This window comes from Mesoplodon mirus (genome assembly GCF_964341445.2).
Source record: "Mesoplodon mirus genome assembly, chromosome: 20".
Classification (NCBI taxonomy): domain Eukaryota; kingdom Metazoa; phylum Chordata; class Mammalia; order Artiodactyla; family Ziphiidae; genus Mesoplodon; species Mesoplodon mirus.
The window spans coordinates 36738728-36759605 of NC_138996.1; the positions used below are offsets into that span (position 1 = coordinate 36738728).

At 38.0% G+C, this 20878-nt stretch overlaps 1 long non-coding RNA gene across 1 annotated transcript in view; it reads left to right on the plus strand.

The window, feature by feature from the left end:
• LOC309795800 overlaps positions 1-20878 on the plus strand; it is a 518318-nt gene that overhangs the window by 148330 nt on the left and 349110 nt on the right. The window contains exon 3 of the long non-coding RNA XR_014292364.1: positions 7909-7993. This is a non-coding gene — a long non-coding RNA (uncharacterized lncRNA). The remainder of the gene's footprint in view (positions 1-7908; positions 7994-20878) is intronic.

A 20878-nucleotide genomic window follows, 5' to 3' on the forward strand; every position in this document is an offset into this window, starting at 1 on the left:
GTTCACATCTGGTCCAGGTATCTTTATGTTGCCTTAAATCCTGTGAGTGATCTTAAATCCTTCCAACAACAGTTGCAATCACTTACAGTTAGGCAGAGTTGTTTGTTTTATTCTTTAGACTTTTTTTTTTTTTTGGCCTCTTAAGAATCCCAACTAAAACAACGATTAAATAATAGGCACTAGATGAGATCAGAGGTAGGAGAGATTGCTCTAGGCTGGAGGGCTCTGGAAACATTTTTCCAAAAAAGAAATGTTTGATGTGGGACTTGAAGTATGGGTAGAAACTGACTGTGTTAAATGAGGAAGGAATAACATTCAGTGATGGGGAAAGCCTGGTACCAGCAACTGGAAGCTGAAAAATGGTTACTGCTTTTGGAGGAAAGTAAGCAGAGAGAAATGATTTTGTTATACATACAAGAGTAGCAAAATAGTTTGAGAATGTACTTTTAAAATCTTGATGCCGGGTTTAAGAATTTAAGCTTTTTTTTAATAGTATGGACCTTGTACATAAAACATTTGAAGATGCTAAGCCCAGGTTAGGCTGCAAAAGAGTGAAGACCTAGTCAGAAAAGAAACAATTATTCTAACTACAGATTAATAAGAAGAATAACCATTCATTCAGTTTTGGTCTTTACCTTTTTAGTTTCAAATTACAGATAACCCAGTACATAAAATAGACATAATTTAAAAATTGATATTACAAATCTATAAATCCTAAATATAACTCAAGAAAATTAGATTTTTTGTTCTAAGAATGGCAAAAAAAACCCCTAAGATTTTTTAATGATAAATTGTTGAGATCTCTGAATAGGATTTGTGGAAAATGAAAATTAAAGCAAGAAATAAGTCACAGAATTACCAAATATATCTATAAAGGATTTTGATAATTAAAATAAATTTAGGTTGAGATTCTGATCATAAAGTAGAAGGAAATTGTGTCCTCATATAAAATTAGATCAGTGTTGACATGCAATACATATAATTCAGAATCCAAAGTTTGGTGGAATCTAAAATAACCACTGTGATTTCTATGTTAACTAAACTAACAGGGTAAATTATAGAGCAGCATTTTATTACTATGGTTGATGAAAAGTAAATGTTGCAATCAATCATCTAAATGTAATTTTGGCATTATGGCTTAGGCAAAACATCTGGATTCTGATAGAAATTTTGTTTTCATTATCTGCACATAGTTTAACTCTTTTTAGATAATTCTGTAGGTATTTCTTCAAGTTTTTAGTCTACTGACTGCTCTGGTTTTGATAAATAATAAGAAAATAATGGAGCTTTGATATTGGGTACGATCAACATCTGTGCTATCCAAAATCGTAGCCATTACCCATATGTTCCTACTGAGCTCTTGAACGGTGGCTAGTTTGAATTGAAATGTACTATAGGTGTAAAATGCACACTGACTTTTGAAGACTTAGTAAGAAAAGTTTTATATATACACAGGATAAAATATATATGGTTTGAAAAATATATTGATAAGTTTCACTTTTTACTTCTTACTGTGGTTATTGGAAATATAAAATTCTGGCGTGAGATGTATATATGACAACTGATCTAGAGCTTGAAACAATGAAATCATGATAACTGTGGGAAAAAGGCCCTCTCTCTTCCAGATTCTCTGATCAAACCCCCCAACAACCTAATTGTGTAAGCAAATTGCTTAATTGCAACCAATGATCTTCAGAGTTTCTGGCAAACATGTCTCCAAGTACTTCTAATTGCTGCTTATAGAGCTAGGACTTAGCAACGGCAGTTGGGTAGCTCAGAGAATATTGGGTACCTGTTAATGTACTAAGGATTTCTAGGCTGCTTCTCCATCCCGACCTATGGGGAGGAGGCATGCACTTACTTCCACAGTGGCTGGCCGGGGTCTGTGAGGCCTCTATGCAAGGTAGACAAGAGCCCTGTCTTCACTCCTGAGATCCATTGAATAATGGATTCACATACTTGCTAAAGCATTGGCTTGCTTTTGGTTAAAAATGCCATCTTCAGTGACAGGTCTGTTTTTTATTTTGGGGTTTTTTTTTGTTTTTTTTTTGCGGTACGCGGGCCTCTCACTGTGGCCTCTCCCGCTGCGGAGCACAGGCTCCGGACGCGCAGGCTCAGTGGCCATGCCTCACGGGCCCAGCCGCTCCGTGGCATGTGGGATCTTCCCGGATCAGGGCACGAACCCGTGTCCCCTGCATCGGCAGGCGGACTCTCAACCACTGCGCCACCAGGGAAGCCCGACAGGTCTGTTTTAAATCAATACATAGATTTTCTTTTTACTGCAGAGCATCAAAATCAGTTTTTGTTTTCTTTTTTTTAAAGATGCTTCACTTCGTTTTCTCGGGATGGCCTAAGATTTCGCACGTCACCGTATGTATAGAACACATTATTTTTGAATAAATGCAACTTTGCAAGTATCAGTTATCAAATTTACCAGATTGTTTTCTAATGTCCTCTGCCTGTCAAAATTCTTAGTAATTCTCTTGCACCCCACAGTGAAAATGACCCATCATACAATCAGTTGATGGCGTTCATTGAATTAGAATTAGGCTTATAATAAATCTCACATATTTTAAAGGACAATAATCAGGAGGCTCTGTTACTTAATGTGCAACACTCCCATCTGGGGTACATTGGTAATGTCTGGGTATTCCAGTAGGAGTGCATAAGACGTGCCCTGTTGCCTGCACATCTAAACCAGGCAATGTATTTTATAAGCTCAATTATTTTGCATTACGACTGAACATTTTCCAAAGAATTATTTAAAGAATAAGCCTATATACCTTGAATATTTGAATTTTAGACAGCTTTTTATCATTTTGTTCAACTTACACAACCACACAATGTAAAACTTGGTAAGCAGGGAGTCCTTGCTGGTGCCATGTTAATGGAAACGTCCATATAGGGATGAAATGGTCTTTTTTAGGTTCCGTGGTAACTTGGCGTTACCAAATCATTTAGAAAAGCAAGCCATATTTGTAACTATGAAACGTTCAAATTTTAGGTAGAAATAGTATGTCATTAAGTATAAAATAAGAAATAAAGATAAGTCCTGTGACATAATTAAGACTTAGTGCCAAATGGTGTGATATTCCTAAAATCCATCGGTGATGCTTAAGCTGCTATTGATTTAAAGGAGAAAATGTCATCTTCTCAATTGCCTTTACTATTTTATCTTTTCCCACTGTATCTTTGTTACAAAAAACTGAATATGACTTTACCTTGTTGTAGAGCAGACCAAGAATGGCAATATGTGTATATCCACTCTTTTTAGTTTCTATTCCCATATAGGTCATTACAGAGTATTGATTAGTTTCTATTCCCATATAGGTCATTACAGAGTATTGAGTAGAGTTCCCTGTGCTATACAGTAGGTTCTTATTTTACATATAGTAGTGTGTATATGTCAATCCCAATCTCCCTATTTATCCCCCCACCCCGCCTTTCCCCCTTGGTAACCATAAGTTTGTTTTCTACATCTGTGTAACTGATTCACTTTGCTGTACAACAGAAACAACATTGTAAATCAACTATACTCCAAGAAATATTATTTTCAAAAAAGAATGGCAATATGATACCATCATTTAGGAAGTGTTTTCTAAAGCTCTTAATGAGGTACAAGAAATCAAAGGACTAAGTGACAGAATACCAACTTAGACTTTATTGGTGAGTCCTAGAGGTACTCTGTTTATAAGGTTCTTCTGTGGAAAGTGTAAGATCTTTTATACTAAATCTCCAAGATTTATGTATTGGTGGGAAAATCTTAGTACAGAATTAGAAATCTATGAAAACTGCTGATTTTAATCTGTTCCAAAAGACTGAGGAGGTCCAATGCCATAGTGACATCAGGGTAACCTCCACATCATTGCTCCTAGAACGTGGTCACTACTTTTCTAGCACATTCTCCTCTTTGACTCCGTTCCCAGTACAAACAAACTGTCAGCATAATACTATAATGACACATTGCTAAGACATGTATTAAGTGTTTTTCCTAGGTTAAGTATTTAATTCTCAAACCAACCTCATGGAATAGACACCCTAATTATCTCTATTTCAGATGAAGGAAAAGGGTGAAGACAAAATTGTCTGGAGTACATAAGCAGCAAGTGGAGAAGTCAACCTTGGACCTGAAATGAGCCAGTCTAACTTCATGCGCTCCACTGCCGTGCACTATAGCTGCTCCCTGACTTTCCAAGGATAGATCTTTCATTCCCATTGCACTTATTTCGGACGTACAATGTCTTTCCTCTCTCTCTTTACTACCCAACTGTTTCCTTTCCTTTACTCGCTTGTAATTTTTCCTCAGAACTTTGCTGACACTCTGTACCTCGCAGATTTCTTCCCTCATCATTACCAACATAGCCTGATTGCTCTTGACTTTGTTCTGACATTTGAAACAGCTTCGCTAGGTCAGCCTCTTAATGTCTCCTCCTCGATTTCTTTAACAGTTCATTATCCTGCTTCTCTTTCCTTCTTAATACTGCTTTTATTTCTCAATTACTGGCTTCAACCACAAGTATTTCTTGAAGTTTTCTCTTTAATCCTCTTCCTTGGTCACCCATTTTAATGGCTACAGCTCTTGTTTCTGTGACGCTGCTGCTTTATCATCATGTGTCCTGAATTCTTATTGGATGTCAGTTCTAATATTTTGAATCTTCAAATGTTCACTTCCACTGGGACATTGATCTCCTCCATTCCAGGGTCCCTCTAGGGGTAAGATTTGGCAAGAAGGCAATTGGTGCAACACTGCATTGCCAGATGAAAAGGCCTTGAACAGCACTCTCATAATCTCACTGCCCTCTTAAAAGAAGAGCAACAACGATTTACTCTTTTCTATATGAACTTGTCTGGGTTTTCAGGCCTATCTTAATATGTCATTTTACTTATCACTCCCTCTCCACCAGCCTTCCCTCTGTCTCTTACGTGTTAGCGTTCCCCTGCCCCGTATTCTCCTTTCTTCCTCCCTCCTTCTTCTCCTGCCCCACTGTCCAGAAATAACATCAGGTCCTCACCACTGTCCATGATTCCACTTTTTCTCCCTCTTTGTCGTGGTGCTCAGTGTTCTTCTAACCTATCAAAGTTCTAGTAGATGCTGATGACAAAAATGAAAACCAGTATCCTCCGTCAGGACATCCTTTCCCTTTGGCCCCTTTTCATCTTCATCTCCTGTGAATTGTTACATTGTCCCGGCACCTGGTGAAAGGGTGTAAAACCTGAGCCTGACAGTGAACGAGTGTTTTCACCAGGTGCAAGGGTTATAATTGTTTAAGCCTTAGTGCAACACACAAATTTCGTCTAATAAAATGCACTGTGATACCATTTGTTTCCATTCCCCACATAATGTAGCACTGCTAAGCACACAATAGGCATTCAAACAAACACTTGTTTTGATGGATCAATTCTTGGTCATAGAATACAGGTCCACATTTCTCAGAAAGTTGTGTGTTAGCCCCTTTTCTATGTGACCACAATAAGAATTCTCTTTTCTAGAATGATACCTATTTTAAATTTTATTGGAGTACAGTTGATTTACAATGTTGTGTTAGTTTCAGGCATACAGCAAAGTGATTCAGTCATATATGTCCATACAATCATTCTTTTTTAGCTTCTTTTCTCATATAGGTTATCTCAGAATATTGAATAGAGGTACCTGTTCTATACAGCAGGTCTTTGTTGGTTATCTATCTTATATATAGTAGTGTGTATATGTTCATTCCAAGCTCCTGATTTATCCCTCCCTACCACATTTCCCCAACGTAACCATAAGTTTGTTTTCCATATCTGTAAGTCTGTTTCTGTTTTGCAAACAAGTTCTAAAATAAAACATTTTAGTGTGTTGGTTATTATGTCCAGAAGAATTTCAGCTAATTCTGATGACATTCGGGGATAATTTTTAAAAAGTTAATGAGTTATGAGAATTATTCAGAGACTAGAGAAGAAAATAACTTATACAACATTCATTTCTCAATCTTAAATTAAAAAAATGAATACATGTGAATTTGCCCATCTAACCAGACTTGTATGAAGAAGGTCACTACTTTGGATTTTTCATTTACTTGTGACTTTCACTACCAAGTTTTCTCATAATAGGGTACAATGGGAGCTGTGTATAATTATCGTCTTTTAACTTTCATCTACCCTTGATTGCTTGGCACCAGGGTCTTACTGTTACATACCTGCAGTGACATGTTCACATAACTCTGCTGCCTATAGCTTTTTATAATAATCTGTTTGTTCTTGTCATTAGGATCAATTAAGACAAAGATGTAGCTTTATGCTTTCCTTTAGGTGAAAGCCCTGTGGTATATTGTGGTCCATCCAAAGATGCCTCTGATTATGTAACTGCATTAACTGAATAAAGCCTGAGCCTAACCGTGAATGAGTGTTTGCACCAGGTGCAAGAGGCCATTTGTCAAAACTGACCTTTTCTGTGAAACAGCTACAATTATTAGTTGATTCAAGTGTCAAAGCTCCATCATAAGATAAGGGTGTCAGCCAGGAAATTTTTTCTCATTTGATAATAGGTTTCAGAAAGAGTTACAGATGGATTTGACGTTTCTGTCTAAGGTCGAAAACTTAGCGTGAAACGTGCCCAGAGCAATTTAGATGCCTACATTTGAACCAAGTTATGTATCACAGTTTTAGTTTCTTTGTAGATTGCTCATAAAATCATAACTCTTTGAGCAATATCTTGCTTTCACTTATGTTGTTTCAGTGCTAACAAAAGTAAGGAATAACAAATCTTTTATTAAAACTGAATTTCTCTGTATGATACAGTATTTTATAGCATCTATACTATCAATACATTAATACACAGTAGACGATGAGGGAAACCCTTTAAAAACTTGGATTATTTAGCATAAATGCATAATTAATGACAACCTACAACTGATTATAAAATTAGGTGCCATGGTTCTGTAAACAAAAGATAGAAGATAATTCAGGAAACATGAGAAGTACGAACCAGTTAGAAAAGCTTCATCAGATAAACTTTCAACAGGATTATTAAGAGAAAAGTTTCTCAGTGCAGCAGACTGTAGACATCCTTCTACATGTTAGCATAATACTTATTTTAACTTGACAAGGTCCCTGAAATTTGTTAGGCCTTTCAGATTTTATAGAGATGACTAAAGCATCATCATGCAAAATAGAAGTGTTAAAAGAACACACGAGATGTTTTTGATTAAAAATAGAAAGTATAACACTCTCTAGTGCCAAAGGTAGGACAATGGGAAAATAATGAAGCTGAAGAGATTTATTTAAAGGCAAAGAAAGGTATTTAACATTAAAATCATGGAGTGTGATAGGCCTCAAGCCTACTTCCATGATAAAAAGCATCCTGGCAAGAAACTAATGTGCCTTGTAATGGCTAGAGCAAAGTCAAGTCAGCCATATGGAGAACTGAAAATAAGCTTCTTCTTAAATCCACCTGTGGTGGTGGAGATGTCACCTTGAAGGTAAGAAGAGCAGAAACATGAACATTTTAGAAGAAATACATGTTAATTATGAGTTTATATACATAAGAGCACCAAGTTCAATTAAGTAAAATAAAAGCAGCATGAAAAAAACTCAATGCTGAACTCTTGATCCAATCCTATTCCTTCAAGGCTTTGATTATCCTTAAAAGCATCTCCCTTTACCCCGTTGTGTGTGTGTAGATACATCGATTGGCTTTGAATGGTACTGTGGAACCATGAAAATTACTCTGTAGACTGAAACTGCAAAGGGATCTAATAAATGGCAAACATCATGTTTTTTCTATGACTTTTATAAATTTTGGTCTAAATATTAAACACTCCTTTTTGGTCATTTATAATGTATAGGGAAATGAAAAACAGTAAAATTATTCACTGTAATTTGACACGTTGGAAACATTGAGAAGTGTTTTTTTTTGTTGTTGTTTTTCAGCCAACAGACAACAGTAGATATTGAACGTTATTCCAACAGTGACTTCATTTTCTTCACGTGATGGCGGAAAGTGGTGGCATCTTAGGTAAGTGTGAATCAGAGAAATCTCTCTGACCTAGTGCTGGTCCGACTGCATGGCTCCTTCCCTGGGTTCTATACTCTGCGTATCCTACACCCACCTGCCTTGGAGTCAGGATTCCTATTGGGAGAGGACATTTGGTTGCTGAATTTACAGTTGCATGGGATGGCCAATTCTTCGTAAACAGGTACAAGAATAGTTTTCAATAGTACTTTTTTCCCTCATTGTACAACTTCTGATATGGGGTGAGCGTCTTTTCTGTGCCTACATCCTACACTAATTGTCATATGCTGAGTTGGAATCAGCTATCATTTTATCCTGTGCCATTGATGTTGTGGAATATTGCTGAGTTCCTTTTAATATGAGCTTCTTACCCACTTCTGATCCTTGGGACATTTTCATCCTTCTCATTACAACCACTTTTCTTATTGATGTGGATCAGTTTGGCTTCACTAAATTCCTCTGGCTGCATATCCAGAGTTTCTGGACCAGCAACAGTGACAACAGTCCCATGGTTGACTTCGCGTATGGCTCCAGGTACGTTTTATTCTGATTTGACTTCTTGTGGTGTTTTTAGGTTTCTTTGCTATACTTTTATCTGTATTAGTCACATCCTCTTTGAATGATCGAGCTTTGTAAAAATGTTACTTGGGTTTATGACTGGGAGACAAGGAGACAGCACAACTACATGCTTTACTGTCTGCATGAATTGAATAACAGATGCATAGTGAGTCACCAATGAAGTTTGAGATACTTGAATGGGCTCTGATCACAATGCACATCTGATATCTACATTGGAGTTTGCATCCTGAAGAGCTAGCAGCAAAGTTTGTGATTAATGCAATTATTCATAGTTAATATGAAATGGTAACTTAAATTTGAGCTGTTGGGACTATATTATCTAACTTAACCATAGTAACTGGAATTCAAGCACATGGGAGCCATGTGAGCAAAGACAGCTTCTGTGCGTGTGTGTGGGGCAGTTTCGTATGCTCTGTTGTACTATTTGATGTGAACTTGTTTTTGCTATTGTGTAAGCGGAAATGTTCTCTCTCTCAGGATGTGACCTAAAAGTCAGCCTAATTGTTTCAAGAGGTAACTAGAGGTGCTTTGGATGTTGTATGATGTTGATAGGACTTTCTTGTTGATAACAGTCTGAAGATATTTTATGCTTTCATTCCCAAGAGTACCTTTCTCTAGGGGGAAGAATGTGGGAAATTGAGGGATTGGGGCACAATGAATTGTTTAAACCTCACAGTTAAGAAAATCTCAAATTTTTTATTTACTGTGATTCAATTGATATCTAACATTGTATAAGTTTAAGGCATACAAGGTATTGGCTTGATGAATTCATATATTGCTGTATGGTACCACTGTAGCACTAGCTAATACCTCTATCATGTCACATTATTTTTTTTTATGATGAGAACAATTGTCTCTTAACAGCTTTGAAGTTTATAATGCAGTATTGTTGGCTATTATCACTATGCTGAGTATTAGCTCTCCAGGACTAGTTTATCTGCTTATTTATCTACTGGTTGCAAGTTCTACCCTTAAACATCATCTCCCCAATCCTTGACTCCCAGCCCTTGGTAACCACCATTCCACTGTTTCTACCAGTTCTGCTTGAAAAGCCTCAAGTTAAGCCATAACTTTATATTTAGATGACAGTAAGAATACAACCTGAATAACTACTGACAGGATTTAGAAATTTTTTTACTACTTAAATTATTAAATATGTTTCTTATATTCTTAGCTACTTACAAAAGGAAGAGACTCAAGGCTTCTTAATCTCTGAAAGTTTCTTTAGAGCATATGCCCCTGAAAATCACAGAAATTCAGAGCTTGAGAGCATGGGCTCCTCTAGTACAAATCTTTTAACAGAGGAGAAAATAAGGAATCAGAGAAAAGGAAACAAATAGAAGTAGGATCATGTTTTTGTCCAATAACCCAGGGCAGATAAAGTATTTCTGTGAAGTTTATCGGGAAAGTACACTTCTGTATCTATTATTTGACTTAATTCTCACAACAGCTCCCTGAAGTTGGCAAGCAAGAATTAAGGTCACTGTGCCAGTGGGAAACAGATGTAAAGAAATAGAATGTCTTTGCTGAGGTGACCCAGCTCCTGACAGGAACGCTCATCTCCTTACCCTGGCACTGAGGCTGTATGTTACCCACCTGTGGCATTGTGTGTGGAAATTGTTTCTATTTCCACTCTTGTGTAGACCTTCATTTACAGAAACAATTAAAGCTTTGAGCAGTTTCCCTGCAGAAGTCCTTGGCAAATCTTGATCTTTTTTTCCAAAGGTTTGCAGGTAGTGTTACTCTAAACTGCAAGATATAGCTTGCTGGAACGATTAATTCAGGGTCAAGCAGAAAGCTTTCAGTAGCTGTCTACAAAATGAAAATGATGAAATGGTTTACTCTGGGAATGCAGCCTGTATTGCTGTTAAATCATTTGCATACTGTTGATGCTTTGCCTGTGGATCAGTGCAGGTGGACTCAGCGCTCTGTTCTCCTGAGTTTCCCTTCGTTTCTACTGCTGTCTAACCGGTGTTATAATGACTTCATTAGTTGGTTGCCATCATCAAAGGGCTTCTAGACTTTTCAGACAAGTTTTTGTGTCACATACCCATATTCATAATTTCTTTTCTGCCAAAATACTTGGTATTTAGACAAAGTTAAAGATATACGAACACAAATTACATAGATGTCTAAAGGAGTTAAAACGTTAGGCACATTTGAAGGAGAATGCCCATTGTTATTGAAAGAATTTGAGTTCTCTATATCTGTGCTTTGTATGGAAAGCAGCCATCCTGAAATAAGAAGATGCTTACTATAGAAATGATGGTGACATTTCCGAAACATTCATAACTAAGTATATAGAATTACACCTGTGATTTCTCCAGTGAATCTTTCATACTCGACTTCCCTATATAGAAGGTTTAAAGATGGATAAAGTTTTCAGGCAGAAAATTGCATGTCCACAGCAAACTTGGTGTGATAGATGAATCATAAAAATACCTTTGAATCTTTTGTGTCAGAGTATGGTAAATAAAATGAGTGGTAAATTTAATGGTGTAAACACTTGCAGTGTATTTGTGGGATTAAAACATTTACATTGAAAATACTACTGATGTAATGTCTTACATGGACTTTTTCAATAACATTATACAATTAATTTCCCCTTTGCCCTTCATGATTATAAAAGGTCAAATAACTTTTTCTATAAATAGTAATTAACTTTGAATAATTCTATTAGAATTTGTTTCAATTTTATAAAACTTAATCAAATTATAAGATAAAAGAGCCACTATTTAAAAATTCATTCAAATTTTTCTGAGACTTAAGCTTGGCGAATCATAATTTAGCCCCGTGGGATAATATACACTTAAAAGCCGGAGACTGTACTTGGAGTTATCTGCATGTAACAAGCAATTTGTTCAAGGTGAAAATTCTTAACCACATGTGAGGTTTGCACATTTCATAGAGGCTCACATTAAATCCATCCAACAGTCAAATGATCTTGCCACCAGCTTCCCGCCAGAAAACTGACATTTGTAAGGCTAAATAAAATACATAATGGGAAAATCCAGAAAAGGAAGAATGATTATGCATCAAAGGGGAACATATCCTAGGTTTTCCCATCTTGCCCAACAGTTCAAACCTTTGTATAATGATCATGTCAAGGGCAATATCTATTCCTGTGAGTTGTCTATGTATTGGGCTTGACAACTCAAGTTCAGTGTATGAAACTGAAATAATTGTTCTCTGACTATCCCTACCCCCATGGTCTCTTTATCTCATAAAGGCATCTGAAACATGCTGTGGTAATAGTGACGCACCAAGTTGAGAAGTTATTTTAGGTAATACGTGAACAATAGCAATTCAAATGAAAAAATGATTCACCTATTTTTAGAATTATAAGTAATTTCTATTTTAGAGAATTACATGTATAATTTAGGAAAGATAGATTGTAAACTTAATTAAACATAATCATTTTGTGCTCTTAATGTTCTTAGTTTATTAACGGTTATCCTTGGCAATTTTAAAAGTATTTCTCAAGGTAGTTTTTCCTGGCTTGACCCCTGCAAACAACCCCATATATCATAGCTCTGTGCCTGGGCTTGTGTTTCTTTGAATTTCAATAGAACTTTTATAGACTTTGTTAAAGCATTGGGTATTTTATTTTATTTTATTTTTTAAACATCTTTATTGGAGTATAACTGCTTTACAATGGTGTGTTAGTTTCTGCTGTATAGCAAAGTGAATCAGCTATACGTATACCCCTATACCTCCCTCGTCTTGCATCTCCCTCCCACCCTCCCTATCCCACCCCTCTATGTGGTCACAAAGCACGGAGCTGATCTCCCTGTGCTATGCGGCTGCTTCCCACTAGCTATCTATTTTACAGTTGGGCATCTTAAATAGGTCTTCATTCTCTTTCATTTCACTAATTTATATATATTGCTTACATTTTCTTTTTGAATCATTGTATTCATCTGTCTTGAGGAAACGTAAACAGTTTGTGTCCTATTTTGTTTCCTTAGGGGATATTATGCTTCATTTTAACTTTCATTCTATTTGTGTTTGTCCTCTGTTTTTCAAGAGTTTGACAGAAAGTTTTGGATTTCTAGACATTGGATGTTGATGTCAGGTTAGGTTCTATATTTACTAGCATGTGGTTTGCTTGCCCATTCTCAGCTGCTTCACCCACAGGTCCATCTTCCACTCCCTGATCCTCTACAGGGGAGAGTTGACTTGGTTACACGGAAGTCCTTCTGGCAATCGGGTAAAAGGGTTGTCCCATGCTGGAACTCGCCATAGAGTAAGTGGGCTTCCTCCAATGTGAAGCATTCTCATCAAACTGGTGTGCCCCATGCCTAGTGGTGAGGAGAACCTGACCTCAGTAGGAGTGCAGGATAAAGGATAAATTCTGGGGCCATTTTGTAAATGAGCAGGCTTTAAGTAATTATCTTTTGAGATGAGCATAGTTTACAAAAAGGAGAAGATTCCAAAGCTGAATCGTTTTGATTTAAATTGCAGTCAATATTGACAGAATGACTCATATAGAATCTCAAAAGATTTAATAAAATTAAGTCTATTCACAGCAAATTGGTACCTATTATATAAATGGCAAACTTGTTCTACTTTTATCAGGGAGCTGCATTTCCAAGGCAGCGGATTATAAAAACCTCAAAAGTGGGGAAAAATCTTCTTCGCACTTGACAGTATCGCGCTATTCCAGGATACAGCAGAAAAGCCAGGATGACAAATAGTTCTGTCTTCAGTGGTGTTTATAACTTTCAGTTATATTACTACCTTTATTTTCTCTCTCATCAGGTATCAGCTTATCTAGCTTCTTAGACTTTTCCTCATAAATCAGACAGTTTTATTCTTCAAGTGATTTTTAAACACGGATGAGTTTGCTTAATTGTTTCTTTAAATTTCAGAAGAAAGTAAGTTCCTAATGGCATATTTCTCTAACCACGTAGAAAGACCTACCTTTTATAGCCTAGTTATAGCCATGAAAACATTGTTTTCATCAAAAGAATTTGGTTAAAAAACTCATAAGATATTTATGCACTTAAGTATGGATAGACTTGATGGAATGTGAGTTGGTAGTCAAAATATGGTGTCAGTTTAAGAAATCGTGCTGAGTGGTGCCATGAGGATTGGCTTTTTGGCCTTTACATTAAATTATTTTCTTGATTTAGAATAAGAATGAAGCATATTCTCAAAGAATATTTGAAATATAAAGGTATATGTTGGTATATGGGATGGTGAAAAATTGCATAGATACAGCTGTATTTCTTAAAACCTTAAGGGTTTTATTGGAGGAATTACCTCCCTAAAATATATTTTTACTCACAATTGTCTAGTTGTTAGAAATGTATTGTTTGGAGTCAGACTGCAGGGATTTTTCTCCTTGTGTTACCACCAGGCATGATATTGGATATGTTTATTTTATATCTTTGTACCATAATTTATTTATCTGTAAAATGGGGCTGATCACTTTATTTCACAAAGATGCTGTAAAAACTACATATGGGAACATGTGTGAAACAATCTATGACATAGCATGAGATCAAAACGTTAGCTAATATTCCTTTTATTACTATGTGAGAATCACTGTGGGGAATGCAAAACTGAAAACGGTATAGCAACAACAACAAAAAGTACTGCTCATTTCTGAAAAGGGAAATGGGCTTGTTTACAAATTCTACAAGTTAGTAAATTGAACAAAATTGACAGTGGTGGAAATCTGAACCTTGTGCTTGTTATAGCAAACTTAGAGATGATTGAAAGCTTTTAGGTTAGAACTTCCCAGATTTATTTCCAGTCTGGATATTTAATATTACTTGAAGCATTTCTTTTTGTGACTCATAATTTTCATTAAATCAAACTTTAATTAAAACGTTTCTGCCTGGAGACACTGTCTTTGAAAACCTAGGCAAGGCTCAGTAGGACTGTTTGTCTGTGACAATATTAAATGTCAGGCTGAAAAATGTCAGCTCAGCAGATGGATAATTGTATACTTGAACAGTTATAATGGAGAGACGTATTTCAGTATAAACTTTAATATCATCAGTGGATAAAACCACAGGTCATACAGGAATAATCTTATTTACCTATGCTAATGTACATACATAATATACACTTATCTAGCACCAGTTCAATAATGCTAATATTACAAATGATGATAAGTATGTATGAATCGTTCTTCATATCTAGGAGGTTTCCATGAAACATAGGTGTCTGCATTCTGTTTCTGAAAGCAGGGTCTGCAATCAGGGCAGCAGGCTGATTTGAGACTTGACTCCGGGTAGGAGTGAGGACACAGAGGAAAACGGAGGGAGTGACCAGAGTATGTTACCTGTGTCTCTGCTGCAGGCACCAGGGATGGGGTTTTGCAGGGACATCTGAGAAGCATGTAGAAGGCTTCCCAGACCTGGCCCTGGGCTGCAGCATTTATCCACCAGCCCTCCTCCTGTATTGGCTGAGGATTTCCTAGTATCAACTACTCTTCACTTCTGTAACACATCTTTTTTTTTTTTTTTTTACCTTGTACAATTGTTTTATTTATTTATTTACAACTTTATTGGAGTATAATTGCTTCACAACGGTGTATTAGTTTCTGCTTTATAACAGAGTGAATCAGTCATACATATACATCTGTTCCCATATCCCTTCCCTCTTGCATCTCCCTCCCTCCCACCCTCCCTATGCCACCCCTCCAGGGGGTCACAAAGCACCGAGCTGATCTCCCTGTGCTATGCGGCTGCTTCCCACTATCTATCTACCTTACGTTTGGTAGTGTACATATGTCCATGCCTCTCTCTCTTGCTTTGTCACAACTTACCCTTCCCCCTCCCCATATCCTCAAGTCCATTCTCAAGTAGGTCTGTGTCTTTATTCCTGTTTTATCCCTAGGTTCTTCATGACATTTTTTTCTTAAATTCCATATATATGTGTTAGCATATGTTATTTGTCTTTCTCTTTCTGACTTACTTCACTCTGTATGACAGATTCTAGGTCCATCCACCTCACTACAAATAGCTCAATTTCATTTCTTTTTATGGCTGAGTAATATTCCATTGTATATATGTGCCACATCTTCTTTATACATTCATCCGATGATGGACACTTAGGTTGTTTCCACGTCCTGGCTATTGTAAATAGAGCTGCAATGAACATTTTGGTACATGACTCGTTTTGAATTATGGTTTTCTCAGGGTATATGCCCAGAAGTGGGATTGCTGGGTCATATGGTAGTTCTATTTTTAGTTTTTAAGGAACCTCCATACTGTTCTCCATAGTGGCTGTACCAATTCACATTCCCACCAACAGTGCAACAGTGTTCCCTTTTCTCCACACCCTCTCCAGCGTTTATTGTTTGTAGATTTTTTGATGATGGACATTCTGACTGGTGTGAGATGATATCTCATGGTAGTTTTGATTTGCATTTCTCTAATGATTAATGATGTTGAGTATTCTTTCAAGTGTTTGTTGGCAATCTGTATATCTTCTTTGGAGAAATGTCTATTTAAGTCTTCTGCCCATTTTTGGATTGGGTTGTTTTTTTGCTATTGAGCTGCATGAGCTGGTTATAAATTTTGGAGATTAATCCTTTGTCAGTTGCTTCATTTGTACAGGGCCCATTGGTCAGAATTTTAGACTTGGAAGATGATTCTATGACAGAAATCCGAAAGAACCATGGAAAGGAATTATGGTGGAAGGCTTAGTTTGAGGGTCACCTTGCATGAAATTGCCCAATCTCACTAGCTCTGAAATGACAGCCAGGCCAAAGGGATGCAAAGGGGCAGCAACTCCTCTTCTGTCTGCATCCTGTCCATCCTTTGTGCTGCTCAGATGCATCCTTAGGTCTTTTTTGTGCCCATCTCAGCATGGTGGTAAGTCAGCCACACCTTTCTTAGGCAAGTAAGTGTAACAGGATGGAGTCCCCGTTGCTACAGCCAGTTCGGGGCTGTAATTAATAATCTCCCTTTTCCATCATCCATGCGGGATGTCCCTTACTCTTGGCCCACATTTTAGCTTGCTGATGGCAGCTGAGGTGCAGAATTTCATCTCTCGGGGGACTTGATCTCCTATCAGCTCAGAATGCTATGATCCCCGTTCATTGTGTCAGCAGGCCTAGAAGTACCAAGTGATGTCTCAGGGATTCCTCCAGGTCCCAGATGACTTGTCCCAGTAAGTAGCAACCACCCTAGATACTCAGGATATTCAGGTCAGTTACCACCACGGTGCAATGTATGCTAATGCGGCAAGTATTCAGGAGTGAGGGTAGGCAGCCCAGCCTTGGCAAGAGGAAAGCCGTGCTCTGGTGCCCAGGCACGGTCTCTTCCCCACCACCATGCTTATTCCTTATGTGGGCCCGTTAGGATGGCTGAGGACAGGAGCTGGCTGAAAGCACCAGACAAATCATCTCGTCAGCTAGGTTGTTGAACACCTCCTCTGTGGAGGATCCTTTCTGGTGGACATTGACATGAGACCCAAAGATGCCCACGGTCCATACTGTATCCCAGAGGCCCATTCACGTACTTGTTCCCCAGATCTCCTTGTTCACCATCTTAAACTTGCTATTTTAAGAATCCTGACCCACAGCCAAGATACTTGCCCCTGGCTAGGAGTTCATGTATATTCTTCTCTCAGGCTAATGCAGCCTCTTTACAGACACAGCTTAGTGAATGTAAAGGGGTTTCACAGCAGCATGAAACCCTATCGACTGGGAATATTTTCCCTCATGATGTCTTCAGGGCCATCTGTAAGTGAGTCTGTAGTGGCAACACTATTAAGCAAAAGATGTGTTTCCAGCACAAACATATTAAGCTGCCCATCTGTGAACCAGAGCTGAGTTTTTTTCTTCTCTGTATGCTGGTCTTAGGGAACCTCTTTAATGCCATAGGTTGAGCTGACAAAGGTGCCGGTCCAAGAGTTAGGAGGCAATCCTGTTCATGAAACTTGAGACATTTGGATATGCTTGGACCTGCTCACCAAGTTTCCGTATCCATCAAGTACAGGGTTTGTGCCAGCTGACCCTATGATGTGGAGATCTGTGGGTATTCACCTCCTGATGTGAAGCTCTAATTTCAGAGTCACTGATGTTCCATGGTCAGATACTGACTAATTATCAGGACCCAGTGGCATAGCAGGAAGTTGACTCTGCTGTGAATAACATGGCCTTGCTCTGGGACCCTAGGGGTCTGTGCTGTGACTCTTCTATGGGGGCTTTCCAGACGCTTCTCTGCATCTTTAGCTACTAGGGTTATTTATCATAGCACTGGCTTTCCCAGATCATGCAGGTCGCATGGTAGGGATTTTGCAGCCCAGAGTGGACCTGACATTCCTCTCTCACTCTAAGCCCCACATGAAACTGGGACCCTTTTGATCCAACCAATAGATGAGTCAGAGTAGTATTTGCAAGAGTGACATATGTTGTCTCTAAAATCTCAAGGGGCCATCAAGTGCTGGACTCTTATTTTGTAGTAGGGAGTTCCAGGTGTACTAATTTGTTTGCATCGGAAGTGCTCCTGGAGTGTCCCAGATCATAGAACCCCTCACCCCCAAAAAACTTCACCGATATGAAAGGCCTCTGAATCTCTTGAGGTTGTTGTTTTCACCCTCTAAAGCACTTGCCACTATACCCTGGAGCAATTACCATACACTAAGCCTGCATGACACTTCGTGCCATAAGATATCAAGTCCTCACAGACTGTAGTTTCGAGAGAAAAGGAGGTAACACCAAACTGAAGCCAGACTGTAGGTGTACTGTTGCCCTTTCCACATAAGAATGAACTGCTTTCTGATGAGGATTGAAAAGCTTGGATTCATCAGATCAACAGCGGTGTGCTACATTCCAGAAGTGGTGTTAATCTCTTTCAGTGCACACATCACTTACAGCATAGGAGCTGTAGAAAGGATTTCCACGTGGTTGTTTCTTCTACTCCCGTCTTATCTTCCACTATCCTTCTAGTTTATGAAGGGGCCATAAACGTGAATTCAAAGGGATATATTGGTAATCAAAATCCACACTTACATAATTTAAGTCTGAGGATGTTGCCAAACTTTTCAAATCTACCTGGATGCTGTTTTGCTTCTGATTTATTAATTAGGTTGAAGGATGGCAGATTCCAGGGTTTCTACTTGGCCCTTCCTACAATGTTGACTCTTAATCTGGTTCAGTAGATTGGGGGTTATGACAGTTGCCATGTATACCCACCCCAGATAATTGGGAACATGTGGCTCATTCAGACTTATTGGACCTAGAGTAAGACAGACTTGGACTGCTATTCCATTTATCATCTAGCCTCCAATAGACCCCAATCTACCCAGGAGACCATTATGACTTTTAGGGGGGAGTGGAATGGTTCCATAATATATTTGTTTCCTATTGCTATGTACCAAACTTCCACAAATTAGTGGCTTACAAAACAGTTGCATTATCTCACCATTCTCTAGAAGTTCTGGAACAGCAAGACTGGTTTCTCTGCTCAGTTTCACAAGGCTGAAATGAAGGTACTGGTTGGGTGATGATCTCATCTAAGGCCGTGTGGGGGAGGGTCTTCTTCTAAGCTCAGTTTGTAGTGGTTGTGCAACTTGGATCTGGCTTCTTGTTAGCTGTCAGCTGGAGACCTCTCAGCCCCCAGAGGACGATCGCAGGGTCTTACGCATTTATTTCCCTTACTCCAGATTACAGTTACTCTGATAAGTGGCCACAGGTCCCGTGAGGCAGGATTTACATCCCTTCTTAAACTAGGAAGAACAGTTCCATGGTAGCATCTTCTATCAGGCTACATAAGAAAGCCATAAACATTGTCATTATGTTACTGCCCTTTTCACTTGTATGTTTCTATGCAAATAACACAGTGGAAATGATTTTTTTTTGAGGGGAGAGTGATATTAATAGCACAGCAGGAAGCATATCATTGGCATCTCCAATTCCCAGATGGAGTAACAGAATGAGCAGTGATCTGATTGTGGGAGTTAAGGTGTGTACACATGCGCTCACACACATGTGCTCACACACTATACTGTTTACCAGCTGTGTGAGACCAAGTGAATTATGTTTCTTCCTAAGTACAATTCTTTATCTGCAAAATAAATCAGGTCCTTCAAATTCTACTATTCAGTGATTCCAACACGGATAGTGTTATTTCTTAACTACTTCTAGGCAATCGATGTGTTCATGCACTTATTCTCCTTTTGAAGATGGACAGATGTTCTCTTCTTGAAACACAGGCGTTGATTTATAGCGGTAGAAGCCAACAGGGCAGGTATTTCAATTGTAGGGGGGCAACTGTCTTATTGTAGCAGATCTAGAGAATATTTACCTACAACGTGTGTAAATACAGTGTACATAATTCCAGGTGAGATGGGCTCTAAGGAAGTGTGAAAAACAAAGTCCCAGTCACACTAAATGGTGAAGGATGGTGTATCAGGTTTTTGTGGATGGACACTCGGTGAGCTACTTAGGGTACAGAAGGGAAAAACATGCATTTGAAAGACAAAGCTTCACAGAACAAAATTTTATCTGACAAGTACAATTATCCAGGCACTTAGTTGAGTGCAGAAATATTTATATAATGTCCACAGTTGTAGAGAACTGTGCAAAACAAAACAAAATTTGTAAGGTCACTTAACTGTGTAATAATCATTTATGTCTCAGGAAATTGGCTATTAAGCTAAGTTCTAGATTTCAAAATGAAGATTCTCAACTGCATAGCGGTGTCTGGTTACTAGGTGATTTTTCGGAACAGGCCAAATGCAAGCAAGACTAGGGGTCAATTTTTTTGCTTTGTTCTGTGACTAAGATCTGCCCTTATAAGGTGCAATAGAATCATCCAGATCATTTTCCCAGTGGTTCTGGGAAAATACAGCACCACTGCTACAGGTGGGAGAACAAAAGCAAAAGACAAAAGTTCCTGTTTATAAGGATTAATAGTGTCAGCTCATCAATAAAAATACCAATATTTTTCACATTTCTGATAAATAGGATTTTAAATACTATTCATTTTCAAGCCATTCTATACATGCATTGTAATTATATCAGGTTTTTTCCCCCAGAAAAGTATTTTTATAAATAGTATTATTTTTCATGTCTGTAGGTTAAACCATACAAGTAATATCGCAAACTTGATTCATTGCAAAAATGTATTCTCTATTTTTCATGTAATTCTGTATTGTCACTAAATTTGGACAACTAATTGTACACCTTGGGGATAATTTCACAAAGTAGCTCTAAAGCTCTAACAAGGATATTGGAGATACGTTGTTTCCCCTATTATGCTATTGTCTTTAACTAAAGACCCATAGTAATTTCATTCAATTACTATTTTTATTGTTTATTTTTATTTCCAAACTAAGAACCAT